General features: G+C 42.4%; 1 protein-coding gene and 1 long non-coding RNA gene across 7 annotated transcripts in view; one reads left to right on the forward strand and one right to left on the reverse strand.

Annotated features, from left to right (window-relative positions):
- PPM1A (protein phosphatase, Mg2+/Mn2+ dependent 1A) overlaps positions 1 to 5,022 on the reverse strand; it is a 34,347-nt gene extending 29,325 nt beyond the window's left edge. For 2 of the 6 annotated variants that reach the window (XM_048066268.2, XM_048066272.2), the window contains exon 1: positions 3,827 to 4,076. The gene's annotated coding sequence lies outside the window, so the exon portion shown is untranslated. Of the gene's footprint in view, positions 1 to 3,826; positions 4,077 to 4,837 lie in introns of those variants that run through there. The other 4 variants (XM_048066269.2, XM_048066267.2, XM_048066266.2 and 1 more) reach the window with 4 other exon arrangements.
- A 111-nt stretch (positions 5,023 to 5,133) lies between these two features.
- Positions 5,134 to 8,564, forward strand: LOC125183059 (uncharacterized). Its single transcript, XR_007164138.2, has 4 exons — positions 5,134 to 5,572; positions 6,520 to 6,638; positions 6,876 to 7,090; positions 7,524 to 8,564. It is a non-coding gene; the product is annotated as an uncharacterized lncRNA (long non-coding RNA).
- The last annotated feature ends 6,979 nt before the right edge of the window (positions 8,565 to 15,543 follow it).

The raw sequence follows: 15,543 nt of genomic DNA on the forward strand, positions 1-15,543 counted from the left end.
ATGCGCGTAAGGACATTTAAGTGCTTTGCTTTATTTAAACTGTAGCTACCAGAGCACAAGGCACATTACACTTGAGTTTCTTGGCTTCACAAACTATTTTCTTGGAAGATTTAAGATATTTTAATCAATTAAAATATTCTTACCTGAACTGAGAACTAAGGTGTTAGCAACAAAGAGATTAATGTACTTCTCTAGGTGTAAACTTGTAGCATTTCTCTAAATTTCAACACTGCAATCTGATTACTCAGCTTTGTTTTTCCTTTGCATCCCTCTGAGATGCTCTTCTGCTAGTATACTGCTCCAAAGTTTACACTCCAAACAGTGGAAGCGTACTTTGTTGGTATTATTTATAGATGAAGGAAGTGTTTATTCTGTTGGTTTGGTCACATACGAACACCTTTTTAGACGAGCTGTTAAAAAATCCGAGCAACTGTTTGATATATTTATAAACACGCTGTTTCTGGAGACTCCAGCAGCAAGCTGAAATATCCATTAGTTAATTTTACTGGTATGTGAAAACAACAACAAAAAAAATTAAATGAGCACCCAGTAAAACAAAGGCCTGTTCAGTTTAAACACACAAAGAGAAATGCAAAAAGAAGAAACTTGACAGACATCTTTAACTTAGTAGGTGGTTTAACACGGAGCACAGTTTGGTAGGTAGAAATTCAGAAAAGCAGCCCTTACAGCATTGCCTTAACACCTACAGCACTCAGCTGGATCCTACCTCGATCCAGGAACAAGAATCAGTCTGTTCCCTCAGTATGGCATCTCGCTTTTTTTTCTTCTGCCCTGATTACAATTTCCTTGGACTAGATGTTCTTGCAAGCCTTAAGATTTAAATGACTTACTCTAGAAACATAATAAATCTAAAATTGTTCCTTCGCAGACAGATAGGAAAAAGAGCAATGTAAAAAAAAACAAAAACCACAAAGAGATAACGCTATCACCACTCTGATCCATGCTACATCATGGTTCAAATAGACGAAGCCTTCTGAAACAACTGTTTTATACACTGGCTCTTAAACTATATTTTATGTATGTTCCCTGGATCTTAAGAACACTGTTTTTATCCAGACATTACCTGTTTTTGATGTAAACTTTAGTTTGCAATTTGTCATTCTTTCAACGAAGAGCATCACAGTTAACTCCATTTAAGTTTTAGAGAAGTTCATTTCTTATCCTGATAGTTTTAACTGAAATTCGGATCATTAGACTAAAGCTAAAGGTATCAGTTAAGATTTCAACAGCAAAGTACTATCCAGAAACAGCTGAAGTTTCAAAAAGAATAAACGTGACTATAGGTTACATCATTTAAAAAGAGCTACAGATGATACAGATACACCAATGTTTCAAAAAAAAGTAAAAGCGAGCTATGGTTTAAGAGAAGAGAGGAGAACAATTACAACCACGTGCTACAGTATGAAGAAATGTTGCGTGGCTCAGGTGTAGCTCTGCTAAAGCCACTACTGTCTTGACTTCAAACATCATTAAAGTCTTTAAAATGAGTTGAGGTCTGCAGAGACAAACTGAATAGTTATTTTACAGCACTTCCCATTCTAAAACTTGCTTATCTGTAAATAACTTGCAATTATGTAAAAATATTTTGACATTAGCATAGGCTTCAACATGTGAAAATGAAGCCAATATTAATGTCAATATTTTAGTAAGAAATATACCGTTGATAAATGACTTATATGTAGGTCATCCCGTGACAGCAGCTGCTTTATATTCCCAGTTCCACTAAAAAGGGAAAAGTGCAATAAGATCTTATTGACAGCTGCATTCAAAAACATACCAGTTACATAAGTTTGCAAATTATACTGTGCCAAAGTTAAATATCTGAGCTTTTTAACGATAGTTCTTAAAATGCTCTCTCAGCAAGAATGACTCAACTGCACCGTGTAAGCTGCTCTCCAGATAAGAAGCAACCAGCTCGATTTTATAGAAAAGACTTTTTTGTGTTCTGCTTTAATTCAAATTGCACCGAGTGAGTTCTGCTTGTTTGGACCTGCAAGCTTCACCAGTCCCTTGGCATTTCCAGCCCTGCTCCTCAGCTCCAACAAAGTATCTCGAGCTCACCTAGACGCAGCAAAACACTTGGAAAACAGGTATAGTTTTCTGCTGTACCTCAAGGGGAAATATTTACCAGACAACCACCAACCGAAGGACTAAACCTTTTAACCAGAGCTAGGCCTTGACTAACACACCAGAAAAACGTGGCTCTACCAGAAAAGAGTGAGAGTGGAGACCAGCTCTTTCCAGTACGAGCTACGTTTATCAGGAGGTTTTATCAGATGAATACGGCTGAGGAAAACATTAATAACTGGCACAAGGCATCAGCAAGGCTTTTACTTTTACAGCAGTCCCCTACACAAGATGTAGGCCCAGAAATACGGGCCTGGAGGGGAAAGCTTTAGGAGCAGCTCTCCCTACCCCTGTGAGAAATGCTGCTGTACCTACCAAAATTGTTCTTCAAAACCTTTCCTTTGCTCAGACTGGGAAAATGTAAAACTTCCCTGACCCATGTTTTCCCCACCCCTTCCCTCTGTCTCTGATCTTATTCATAGAAAACCCATGAATAGTATTAAAAGCAAAGCTGTCAGAGAAGAAATGTGGGTAGAACTTGCTCAATTCCTGTTAATTTGGCAATTTGCACAGGGTCCTGAGTAACAGCGGTTGTCTTTAATTTCACTAGTGCCTCACTAATCCTTCGCCAGCCACCTAAGCAGCGAAGCAGTGCGTGTACAGGCTCAGCAAAGCGTTAACAGAGTTAGAACCAGGACTTCATGAAGTGACTCTACTTATTTTGACGTTATCCATCGCAATCCACGGAAAACGTGTCACCTACCACTGAGGAAGAGAGCCTTAAACCTACAGCTCTCAGGATCTCTTTTAAGTCTGCCTTCTGCCTTAAAGAATTAAAAATCAAAACTTCCTTCGTATGCCGCGCACAGCCCTAAGGTTACCACGCAGGTCATCTGAACCACCAACGTTTTCTCCCTTGACAAAAGGTACAGCTCAGGGACAAAGTAGTTCCTCACAAGCGCTGGTTAGTTTGGCAACAACAGAATTTTGCCACACGCACGGCGCATCCCTGAAACGTCTTAATTGTATGAAAACAAATATCTATCGAACGGATGTCTGTGAAATCTATCCTGAAACGACTGACCCGCGGCCAGCCCCAGAGCTGTGTGGCTACCACAACCCAAGGTAACATAATAAAAGGGTTAGATGGGAACTACGACATGTAGCACGCGAGCCCAATTATCTCGTACATCGCCGGGCAACTTTTCCATCGAGGACACCGTCCTGTTACCTCCGCTTTTACCGCCGTGGCCGTGACAGATTACAGCTCACCAGCAACCTTTGCTCACGCCGCCGTCCCCAGAGCCTCGCTCCAACTTTAACCGCCCCGAAAGGCGTCGGCGAGGGCGAGCTGCGGGGCAATGCCAGCGCTCGGGGCGCGCTGGGTGCCCCGAACCTCACGGGGTGGGTGCTTTATAAATAGATGCGTGGTGCCGGTGGTGCGGTGTGGGTGTTTTTTCCTCGCGCTCCCAGCGGCGTGCCCCACGGCTCGGGCGGCGATGGGCGAGGAGGCTGTTTATAACCTTCGGTAAATGAACTCTGGAGCAGGGAGGGGACGGAGGGGAGCTGCTGCTACTACCTCAGCTCGCCTTCCTCCTCCTCCTCCTCATATCCCCCCCTCGGGGACCCCCACAGCCCTGGGGACCCCTCACAGCCCTGGGGGGTCCCCATACCCTCGGGGGTCCCTTCACAGCCCCTGTCTCTCACCCCCCCCCCCCCCCCCCCCGTCAGCACTTACCCTGCTCCGGGCCGCGGCGGAGACGGCACCGGCGGCTCCCCGAGGTGCGCGGCGGGGAGGCCGGGCGAGGAGGAGGAGGAGGAGGAGACGGAGAAGGAGGAGGAGGAAGGGGCCCGGCCTCGCCTCACTTCATTCGCAGGCGGCGGCGGCTGCCGAGGGCGCCTCGGTGCGCAGGGGGAGCGCAGCACTCATGGCGGCCCCGCTACCCCCGGCCCCTCCCGCTCGGCTCCCCCCCCCCCGGCCCCGGCCCCGTGCCCGCGCCCACCCGCCCCCCGCCGCTCTCGCGCACGCGCGCCGCCTCCCCCCCCCCTCTGCGCATGCGCCGCCGCCGCTCCCGTTTACCCCCCCTGCCCCCCCCCCCCACCTCCCCGCAACGGACGCCGCCGCTGCCGCCGCGCGCGCGCGCACGCTGCAGGGGAAAAGGGAGGGGGGGAGGCGGGAGCGCGCACGCGGGGTGCCCGGATGTTCGGGGAGGGGAGGGGGGGGGAGGTATTACATCACCCCGCGCCGGGCCCAGCGCGCATGCGCGAGCTCGGGGGGAAGACGTCATCAGAGCCCTGAGGGGAGCGGGGAGGAGCGGGCGGGAGGCGCTGCGTTCGGGGGCGGTGATGGCGGCCGCTGGGCTCCCTCAGGGAGCGGGCACCGGCTCCTAGAGGGGCTCCTTGAGGAGGGGACGAGCTGAGGGGGCAGTCCTGAGGAGATGAAAGCCCTCCTGAGGGGAGGGGAGGCCGCTCTGAGGGAGGGAAGGCCGCCCCCCCTGAGGGAAGCGGCCCTGAGGGGAGGCCGGGCCGCCCGCCCTGAGGGAAGGGGAGGCCGCCCGCTCTGAGGGAAGCCCCCCTACCCGTTGCCCCCACCCGGCTAAACCGATCCCCTGCGCCTCCCGCCCGCTACAAGCCGGCAAAAAGAGCCCTGGATCCCCATTAGCAAGCGCCCGGCGCGTTTCATAACCCCGCGGTGTTCAGCTCCCCTCAGCACGCTGCGGGGCCAGCCCGCCCGCCCCCCCGGCCCTACCTCCTCCGCGGGCGCCTCTCCCCGGCCCTGTCCCATCTTCTGCCTCCGGCGAGGAGTCAGCCGTGGGCCCCCGGCGCTCGGGAGCAGCTGCCGGCCCGGCCGCCCTCCTAGCGAGCCATGCGGAGGAGAGGGGAGGTGGATGCGGCGGGGGAGGGCTGCTGGGATCCTGGCTGGCTCTGCGGGGAACGCCGTGTGCGGCTAATTCCAGCGAGCCGCGGTTAAACCCCGGGCTGAGGATTTTAAGAGGTGGAGTGGATGTGGGAAGGACTACTTGGAAGGGGAGGGTTAGGGATGCGGGCTGGTTTTTTGAGCCCGTGGAGAAGGAATGGCTGAAGTGGGCGCTTAGCTGAAGAGGGCGCTTAGCTGAAGAATCAGGAAGGTTGACTAGATGGTTTCCATATTTGACAGTAACCAGAGCGCACAGCCATATGTGAAGGTTTTTCTACACTGAATGTTTGGAAAGCCCTCAAATTGCCGGTTAGCTTCCTCTGGCCATTGTAGGTAACAATCAGTGTAGCTTCAACCTGCCTGTGCCAGCGACTGAGGGCAGTTAATTGAGGGCTCTTGTGCAGATAAGACGTACAAAAACAGAAAAGCCTCACCCAGAGAGGGCTGGAAAAGCTGTAACAACTGTAACAAAACCTCATGGTTGTAGGGTTTTCTGTAACAGATAAACTTACTGTGTCTCAGCGTGATACAAAATCTCCAGTTTCCATTGCTGACTGTGAGGGAATGGTATGTTTGGACCTGATCTTACTCTATTCATCCTAATCATGTTAGCACGAGCATGAACACCGCTTGGCAGTGCTCAGTGTTGTTTGAACTATTTCAGGCCTTTAAGTTGAAGTTAAATGCACCATAAGTCGTTAAACAAACCTTTAGGGAAGCTTAACTGCAAAATATTCCAAAAATATATTGGAGGTGGGAGCAGAATATATGAAGCCTATTCCTCAAGGGGAGATTTTCAGAAGGTCACAGAGAAATTCCCATAACCTTCGTCAATGCTATTTGGAATTTCTTCTTGGTATTCAAAAGCAATTAGTTATAAATTTTTGATGCAGTTCAGATTTGAAAAACTGCATTTTTCTTTTTCTTTTTTTCTCAACACTTCTACAATATAGTCAGGGTAAAGGTTACACAAAATTGTTCCAGAATATATGTGCTGATGTACATATACAGTCATGCTTCTTGAACCTCTGCACTTAAACATAAATTTAATAATGTTCACCCTCCTTTTACACTTTAATAAATCTCTCCTAACACTTTGAATTATATGCAGTTGCAGATGTTATTGGATTCTATTTGGTGTTACCTGTACCTGCATTTTTGCATTAAAAAAAGTAAGTGAACAAAATCCTGGCCTAGCTTTTTAGTGATGCCCTAGATTTAAGGCGCAGGAATGGAATGACAGCAGAGAGTTTGCTCCTGTCATCTTCTGCTTATGTTTTTCTTGGGAAATTGGATGGAGTCAAATTATGACATGTTTTCTTAAAGTGTAACTTTTACTTAGTTTGCTAGTTTTGCCTGGCCAGTTATACAAGCAATGGCAATCAATAGTTACAAGAAATTCAAGCATCACATTTAAGTAAGATGAAACAGAGTTGTGTGTAATGTATTTCCATGCATATTTGTAGCTGATAAGACTACATCTCCCAGCATACAACTCTTTGTTTTCCCTTTAGTAAGACATCGAGACTGGGTACAGATGGCTGGGACCTGTAGTCACTGAAAACATTGGCTCCACAGTCAAGGAGACAGTAACAAGAATCGTTGTGAAACTCCTTCAGCACTGCATCATCAGGTATGCCTGGATTATTAAGAAGAATCACGTTTCATTGTTGGGAACAAGGAATTTTGATTAGCTTAAGAAAGCATATTTAAAATGACATGCTGCTCCAATGTATATTTTAGATAATATTTTTCTGCTTCAGGTTACAGCTTTTAAAAACTATTTAGATGGATGTTTTTACCAAGAATATTTTAAAATATCTATCTAAATAATAGATGTTATCCAACTATGCACACTTGATTACTGCAGGCAGGAAGATGATTTTGTCCAGTGTATTCCCTAAAACTGCCAACTGAGAAAATTCTACACCTTGATCAAGGAGGCTGTTCTCCGTGACATCATGTCATAAAAACCAGAGTAGAGCACTGCAGTTGCTACTGGGACCACGTGCTGATGTAACAGCCTTTTCGGATCCATTCCCATTGTAATGGGCGTATTATGTAGGAGGCTGCCGTAGTCTGCAGGTTGGTATTGCCACTGTTCCTTTTAATTCTTTTAGTTTTAATGATAGTTGGAGTTCTGGTTAAACTTTTTGTATTACAAAAACATGAGTTATCAGAAGTTTTTACATTCTTTAGAGAGGGGGCAGCTAGTGCAAATATTTATTTCGTGTTGCATGATTTCAATTTCTTGATCCCCCAAGTGAAAAAGCTGCACTTCTTTCGGTGTCTCACATTGTGGTTTGTCCAACAGGTTGGGAAAAGGAGAGAGCTTTATTTTTTCAGCTTCCCTTAATTATCTTCACTTTTTCTCCTTCTGTCTGCCACAAATATTTGGCATAGATGGGAGATAATATATCTGAAGTTACTTTGCAGCCTAAACAGCTGGTAGACCGTAGATTTATATTTTATTTAGAATAGGTTTTGTATCACTTAGTAATACTCATTTCAATAATAGACGTGTCGTCAAGCTGTTGTCCAGGCTGCCTTGAATCAGCAGCAGGAGGCAAGCACCTTCAGACAGCTCTGCTGCTGTGCTTACACTGGTGTCTGCAGCCGGCTGAGCGAGCTGCCTGCTGGAGGTGCCTTTTCCTCTCCTGCAGTTTCTCTGACTACAGAAGAAGCTGAGATGACAACTGAGACTAAGCGCTTAACTTTTAGATGGCTCAAATGAATTAATTAGCCTTGGTGCTCGGAGGTGATCTAATACAAATCTTCATACTAATATGCCTAGCCTGTAACACTGTGATCTCGAACTTGCCGGATCTTCATACTTGGCTTGTGAAGTACCCATGCCCTGCCCCATCTCTTCTCCACTGGGCTCTACCTATTTTTAGAATCCGAAAGCCAGCTGGACGACTATGCTGCAGGCTTTACATCTTCTGAGAACTATTGCTGCAACACCCTGGTGTGATGACATCTGTAGGTATCTGTTCAGGCAGCTGTGCCATTGGGAACTCCATAAAATCCCAGTGCTGTAGCTATGATTAATAGTCACATGATGTTTAAATCATCAAAAGCGCACACCTAGAGTGTATCCTGTATCCAAACTGAATTTATCTGAAAGATGTCAGAAAGACTTTGAACTTCTGAAGAACGTGGTATGCAAAAATCCTGCATTCTCAAAGTGCAGCAGTTCTGATATAATTTGCTTTCTGCTGGAGTCTTGAGAAGGGCTAAACAAACTGCCACACTTTGCCTGAATATTTATGCTCTCTTGATAGTTTCTAAAAATGTTCAAACAGCAAGGACATTTTGTAAAGACAAATACTAGTACTTTGCAATCTACAAAATCATTAAGGCATCACAACGTTGTTTTCCGATTGTAGCTTAACAGAAAAAAAAACAATTCTCAGTGATGAGTTTTATTTTTCCGGTGGGCATTTACTGATGGAAGTAACGTGCAGTTCAGGAAAATCAGCAAAAGCAAAGCAGAGTAACTGTCAATAGAGGGAAAACGCTTTAATATAAAAAATTAATATAAAGTTTTATTCTAGAATATTGTTACTATTTTTGTCCCCCTTTTTCTCCAACTTTTCATATTCTATTTGTAAATTTCTTATTTGTCAGTATTCATTAGGCATCACCCTTACACTGACACTCCAAATTCAAATAAAAAAGCATATTTTGAATCTTTCTTATTCCATTTCAGCCATCAGCCAGTGGCTCCCAGCCAGTAAGGCAGGCCTGGGCCACCAAGTCTTGTTGGACTGTGCTGGCTAGGGTTATTGTGCTGCTATGGGATGTGGTTGGCTTTCCCAAACAGAGCTTGGCTATGAAAGGCTTGGGAGCTATGGCCTTGTGCAGGAAACCTCTGCGATAGAGATTTGGTCTTCATAGACAGAGATTTCGGTCTTATTTTATTGCTCTATAGAACAATTTATGGATTTAATACTAGCATTGGACACTACTGTGGCAGCTGACTAAACACATGAGATTCAGAAGTTCAGTAATACTCCCTCTATTTTCCTTCGCTCAGAAGAAAATCTTGCTGGAGATGCCAGACTGACAGCTGTGACTCTGAATCTTTGTCCTTTGCTCTTACAACTTCTCAATGTGCAACGCGTTTTCTGTACTTCCTAAATAATGCATTTTTGTTATGCTATGTAAAGGCCAGTTTTAAGTGAAGAAACAAGTCATTTAATTAGGGAAGCAAGTTTCATTTTCAGTACAAGCAGCACTGTGCTCTGTTGTCAATAAGAAAGTCATTTCAGAAATGGATTTTTTTGTATGTGAAATACAGGAAAGGCATCACATGTCCCAGTTTCTCCCAAAGTCCAAAGCTTACACAAAAGAAGATGACAAAAAATCAGGCAGCTCAGGAGGACAAATGCAGTTAGTCAGGAAGGTTCTCAGAGCAAATCACCTTTGTTACACATGGCTCCTTCTACCTATAGCAAAATATCGCTGAAGAGCTGGTGGTAAACAAAGCCTGCTTTTCATATGAAATAGGGAAATTAGAAAATAATGTCAGTACAGTCTACAAATATTTTAAGAAAATGAAAAATTAGGAAAAAAAAAACATTTGTATACGGTTTTATTTTTCCCTCCCATTTCAACCTTATCTGCCTTGGTGGTTAAAGTGGAAAAGTCTCGACAGAAAAGCAGTGTGTCATGAGCCTGCTCTACAAACAGTGACAAAAAAGATGTGTTTGGTGTCAGAAGAGGTGCTGGCATGGCAGACCAGTATGTGCCGATTCATTTTGTTGCCTGTGCTATCTACCAGATTCATGATTGTATGATGGAAATGGTCTCACTGGGATCATCTGCGTTACTCTTCAACACAGAAACTGTGAAACAACTTAAAGCAACAGTAGTCAAAACCTGAAGTTGATTTTAAGTGTCCTGAAAGCTTAATTCACTAATTCACACATGACACGACTCCAACACAGACATCTTTCTCCAGTTCTTTCCAATCTGAAGGGGCTGCACTTTAGTGAATCTTCATCGCTAGTGGTGAATATCTACCAAGTTTTGTGTTCAGTTGCTGAAAGTTTAATTTTCTTAATGTTTTTTTTTTTTTTTTTTTTTTCTGTAAGACAAGCTATGAAGTACAGAACAATCAGAATATTTTATCAACTTGGCTTTAGACTATTTCATTCAGTGGATAGTTTTTCTATTTTAAAAATGTGAGGGTGTATGTAAGTTGCTGTTTTCATTTTGCCATTAGTAGTCCGTGCATGAAGGCCTGTATCTTCACTGAAGTCAGTGACAAAGCTTCCATTGACCTCAGTGTTGCAGGATCAAACCCTTCGTCATTAGCATGTTGTAAAAACGGCTGTTGTCCCAGCCAATTTTAGTGGGCCTGCCTACAATTGTCAGTTGTTCAACCTAAAAATTAGCTTAGCAATCACAGCTGAAAGTGCATGTCAGACTGTTGATGTGGAAGAATACTTCATACTGAGTCATTGGGAATCTTACGATGCTCTTAGACTTTTATAATTATTAACATTCAAGCATAGACTCTGAAAATCAATGAAGATGGGAACTTCCAGATGTGGAGGAGAATCGTATTCCATAAACTCAATTTTTTCTGCTTCTAGTCCTTCTCTTCTTTCAGTAGCCATATCTAGTTGCCTTCTTTGTACAACCAAACACAGCTTGCTTTCTGCTACATTCTTTCACACAAATCTGTTCATTCAGTTGTCTCCTTTAACAAGCCTGTTAGCTGAGACACACAGATCATGTGCATCAGTTAGTCACATTAAGCTGGAGAATATTTAAAACCAACATGCCAGAATCAAATAGCCAAAGTCTGGAGATATTGACATCTGAATGTTGCTTAGTATTTTGCAAAGTAGGTTTACGTAGTACCAAAGATTCTGGAGAATCCAAGATTGAAAGGAAAATCTGCTTCTGAAGCTGGATTTTGCCACTTATGCCCTTTTTAGCTGACAGCATAATTAAGGTTTACATTTAGTTTGATTACGTAGATGCTGATGTGGTACAATTGTACGAAGTAAGACACTGTTTCATGTTTGCTCGTATAAGGGACGTAATAAAAATGGATGTGAGATCAAAGCTAGATGTGACGGTTTTCTTAGGAAAGCCAAACAACTAGTAATTTCAATTTTTAGCATTTTTAAGTCAACCCCTACCCCCGTCCTGTGTTTCTCCAGGGATGTAGCAGAAAAAAAATATTAGCAAAGCAATAGGGGTGATTATTAAAAAAGCACTTCCATGTAGTACAGTTCAAGCTCAGTTTCAGGAGAAGGAACCTATCAGGGAAGGAAGATCTCATAAGGCAGGACACATTAGCTTATGTTCTTTTGTAAAAACATTTAATGTCTACTGCAAATAATGTGGTGCAGTTTCATACCAGAGTGTAACTCAAGACATGAACGGTACTTGGAGATAATCTGAGTCTCTACCCTAAACAGAATGGCATCCTTTCTTCTCAGGAAATTTCCGTTGGTCCAATGGTCTTAGTGTCCAACTGCTTCTTAAGAGATTTGGCAATGTGATTTCTTTTAGGTGTTTGAAATATATTTGTTTTCTTGCTTGTCGTTCATTGTAGTGGATCACCTATGAATTTGTTTAGATAAATATCTGTTTGTACTATATTTGTGTGTGTGTAAAGTCCTACACTATATTTTTATAAACATATATTATTAATCCTTTGTAGGAATAATCAAAATAATTGGCTAGTATCCGACATTTATCATGTTGCATTCTAATTCCTCCCTTGGGTTGTTTTGCTCTGTCTTATGCTCAAAATAAATAATATAATCTCTTGTAAGAGATGAGATAAAGAAGATGAAAAAAGCTTGCCTTGCAAAGATGAGAAAAATGATGAGGTAAAAAGGGAAAGCATTGGTGATGCTAATTCATGGCAGTCAGCTGAATACTGGATGGGAGTCATTAGCTCACTCTACAGAGGTCACAAGTTTGCCCTTCTATGACATAAATTTCAATTAATATAGACGCTGTCTCAGCATGAAAGCAGCAGTCGACCTGAACTGAACCCAACTTAGGTGAGAGGCTCATTACCAATAACAGTTAGCAAATAGGAATATTCCTGCAAGTGCAAACTGAAAAGCAGTGGCATACCTTCAGAGCACTGAGCAAACACTTCAATCTGCTACTCATTCTCTAGGTAAAATCTGTGAACACTCAAAGATAGTGGTCATGGTATGCTTCAAGCTCATCTAGCTGCTACTGAGTAACCCAAAGAAAAAAACGAACAAACAAAAACAATACCCTGATGCTGTCTTCAAAAATAAAATTTAGGATCTTTTCTGAATGCAAATCTTAAAACTGTTGAAGTTGATCCAGTGCCTTTCTAGTTAATATAGATTATTAATAAAGATTCCTACTAACTTCAGTGAGTCTGGATTGGATTTAAATTTCTTACTTGCTTGGGGAAGCATTAGTACTGTCAAAATGACTTTCATCACTTTAAAATGGATTAATAATACAGTAGTCATCATAAAATCATAGAATAATTTTGGTTGGAAGGGACTTTTGGAGGTCATTTAGTCCAACCTCTGGCTCAAAGCAGGTCCTACATGATGGGGTTGCTGAACTCTTTGTTCATCTGAGTTTAGAATATCTCTGAGGCTGGAAATTCCACCTCTCTGGGCATGTTTCAGTGTTTCCAATCAGAATTTCGTGTGTTTTGAGTTGTGTCTATTGTCTCTTTGCTTATCACAAGGTACTCCTGAGAAGAGCCTGTCTCTGTCTTCTCTATATCCTGTCAGGCACTTGAAGACAGCAATAAAATCTGCCCTTATCTTTCTCTTCTTACAGCTGAACAAAGCCAGCTCTCTGAGTCTGTCTTCGTCATGGTGGCCATCCACTGCACTTTCTCCAGCATGATGAAGAATTACTTACCCAGGAAGGATAGCAGGAGGCTGCTGACGTGACTTCTATTTAGGTTAGTATCTTGCTCATTGCTGTGACATCTAAAATGCTTGTTAACATCATTAAAAAACTCAGCTATGCAAAATAAGATGTTATCATCTTTTGCAACTCTGCTGATCCTCTCTGGGTTGACACATGTGCTGTCATATACAGAAAACTGACAGATCTCCAACAAAGCACCAGGTTGCTTGCACTGAAGCTTAATGTCAAGTAAAAGTTGAATTCAGAAAGTGGAATAGGTGAACCTCTCCTAGCGCCAGCATGTCCTACCCTTCAGTAGGTTAAAAAAGCACTGTGCTCTAATTTACTTCTCTGATGTCCAGGGATTTTCTCAGATGAATAATGATGTCAGCTCTCTGTTTTATTGTGTAGCTGGAATGGAAGCTATTTTACCCACTATGTTTTCTTAGCTATTTATCCCCTTAAAATATGTATGATCTATGCAGGACTACTATCTATGATTTTTGCTAACTAAGATACACAGAGAAAGAGAGTCCATGGTAGTGTATGCTTCTAGAGCTCCCTACACAACACTGTCATTAAAATGCCAGTCACAGGTTTCTGCTAAGAGCCAGGTCAGACTGTGAACAGCTTCTTAGGCCATGTTCACTTTTGGACTTTTTGCCCGATAAATTCCACAGGTTCACATGCTTGATTATGCAATTATTTTCTTGAATTCATTAAAACACTTCACACACACTGAGTTTACAGCCCTAAAGCTGGTCTTCCTTGTAATTTATATCCTGGTAGTAAAAGGTTTAGAAACACAAAAATTTGGATTTTTTTTCTCTGAAAACCCATTGTTGTGGATGAAGATTCTAATATTTTGTGTTTTGCTTTGGGAAGACCAGCAGAGGGTGCCTGAGTTAGAGAGCAAATCCCATTCCCAGATTTGTACCGAAACTGTTGACAATATGAAAGTAAAAAAAAAGAGAAGTAAATTTTAATTTAGAGCTCTTTTGAAACCAAAGAAAAATACATTAATGAAAATAAAGGGAAACTAGATCACCAGGCAAATTACACTACTAAGAGATTGTAAAAAAAAAAAAAAAAGTGTTACTAAGAATTAAGAAAAATTCATACTTTTGATTGATTAGGAAAGGAATTTTAGTTATCTGATCTGTCATTGGCTACTAAAGGACAGGTTCCCTGAAATATCTTTTCATGGGATTTGGGAGACTTTCACAGGTTCTAGCTTTAATGCAGGAAGCTACTCTGTAAGTGACCTCTGTGTAACAAGATAGAGGAAGAGTGCAGGATTCAGAGCAGGCTCCTACTTCATGCTCCCTGGCCACCCCCACAACGGAGTTAATTTCTGCTGACTATCGCAGGCTGCTCAGGGAGACTGAGCTCTGCAGAATCAGCCTTCTGGACACCACCTTAATTTCCTCTTGCTGTCCCTCACTTAATATTAAATGTTCCAAGAGAGAAAGTTTTCACTAGTTCCCTGCATTAGTAGTCTTTTCAGTACTAGCGCAATGAGAGAGCCCAGACAGAAAGAAGTCTTTCTAGATTGATTACAACAGATTTAAGTTGAATAAATATTGCTTTATATATCTATGTATATATTTGAAAAATTCTAAATGTGGAAAATGGGGCCCATATCTTTCCATTGACTTTGGTGACGCTGGAACCCAGCCCAGGATGATAGAAACAGAACAGGGATCTACGAATCAGAATGTAAATATTGAAGATAAAGCCTTCCTCTTCACCAGCACAAGAGATTTGTCCCATATCAAGAAAAGAAAAGAAAAAAAAAAAAGAGCTGTTTTTTAAAAAAGAAAAACATGAAATACTTACTTTCCTTCACTTACCTGGATATGATATATTCAGATAACTTGTTGTGTTCTAACATTTAGGTATGTCCTAACCTTTACCTATACCTAGTCCTCTCAGGAAAAGTCATTCATATATTTGTATCTTGACTTCTAATATTTTCTTTGAATAATCGTGATGAATTGCATAGCAGTAATGTCACACAAACAAAACAGCATTAGCATCGGATGTAGTTTAACCTGAACATGTTCTGTATTTTTGGTATTTACATAAACACAGACAATTTAGTCACAACCCTTACTGTAAACCAAAGAAAGTATGTTATGAAAAGAAAATGGATAATACAGCTTAAGGACTCTGGGCTCCATTACTTTCCCATCATACTAAACAAGTCTTACCTTCGTATAAATGGCACACGTCTTAGAGAAAAGACTGGAGTTTTTCTGGATTTCTCTTTTTTTTATTTCTCTGCGTAAATGTGCTTTTAATGTCAATAAACAGGAAGAAAATTCAGATTAGTGTGGTCTAAAGGAGCAGAACTGATGCAATCAGTTCTCATCCTAAACTTTTGAATAAAATTCACTATTATGTGATGAACCTGCATAAGATACCTGGAATACTGAAGTCACGTTCAAATATACAGTTAGGGCATTGATGGAAACTTGATGTGCAGGAACTGTTTAGAAGCAAACGGTCTTTTTAGCCTTTTAATGTAGGTGTCAGTAAAAGCACGCCAAGCACTTTGAAAACAAAAGCCAAGTTGTTTATAATCCACTTGAAAAGTCATGGATGTGAAATCTGGAAGAAGGACAGGGCCAAGTATAACTGCAGGCAGCTGG

This window comes from Anser cygnoides, chromosome 5, assembly GCF_040182565.1.
Source record: "Anser cygnoides isolate HZ-2024a breed goose chromosome 5, Taihu_goose_T2T_genome, whole genome shotgun sequence".
Taxonomy (NCBI): Eukaryota; Metazoa; Chordata; class Aves; order Anseriformes; family Anatidae; genus Anser; species Anser cygnoides.